This window comes from Orycteropus afer, unplaced genomic scaffold, assembly GCF_000298275.1.
Source record: "Orycteropus afer afer isolate SDZICR_OR568_19922 unplaced genomic scaffold, OryAfe1.0 scaffold00400, whole genome shotgun sequence".
Classification (NCBI taxonomy): domain Eukaryota; kingdom Metazoa; phylum Chordata; class Mammalia; order Tubulidentata; family Orycteropodidae; genus Orycteropus; species Orycteropus afer.
Genome location: NW_006921987.1, coordinates 559973 through 560675, shown reverse-complemented (window position 1 = coordinate 560675; position 703 = coordinate 559973).

The window sequence follows — 703 nt, the reverse complement described above, 5'->3', positions numbered from 1 at the left end:
AGGTGTGGGTTCAATTCCAGACCTGAAGGGCAGCTAGGGTCCATAGTCTCAGTGGTTCCACCAGGCTCTATTGGACCAGCAAACCTGGTCCCCACTCCCTAGCCCCCTTTTTTTTTCCTCCAAATGATTTTGAGTTTTGCTCCACATTGTTCTCCCTCTCTACCAAGGATCTCCTACACAGATCCTCTTCCAAGTGGATGACAGTGGTAGCTGGGCACCATCTAGTTCTTCTGGTTTCATAGTTGAGTAGGCTGCAGGTTTACCAGTCACTAGGACTAATTATTTCCATGAAATTTGGTTTTCTTCATTCTTCTTTGCTCTGGACGAGGAGAGACCCATTGTTGCATCTAGATAGCAGCTTGCTAGCTTTTAAGTTCCCAGTCACTACTCTTCAAAGTAGGAGGTGGAACAATGTTTTGTATAGTATGTTACGCCAATTGAGCTTGATGTCCCCTGCAACTATGTTCCCAAGCCTGCAGGTTCAACTACTTAGTCCCTCTGAGTAGCTGGCTGTGACCAAGCAGTGACCACAGCCTTGTCCCTTGTCAGCTCTACTATACACCTGGGAATTCTGATCATAAACATAAACTTATAGGACAGTCATCTGCCAACCCTATATATGTTCTTGTATACACTCCCTATTTCATAGGCATACCTAATCATTTAGCCTGTCCACCCATCTATCCATCCATATACCCATGTT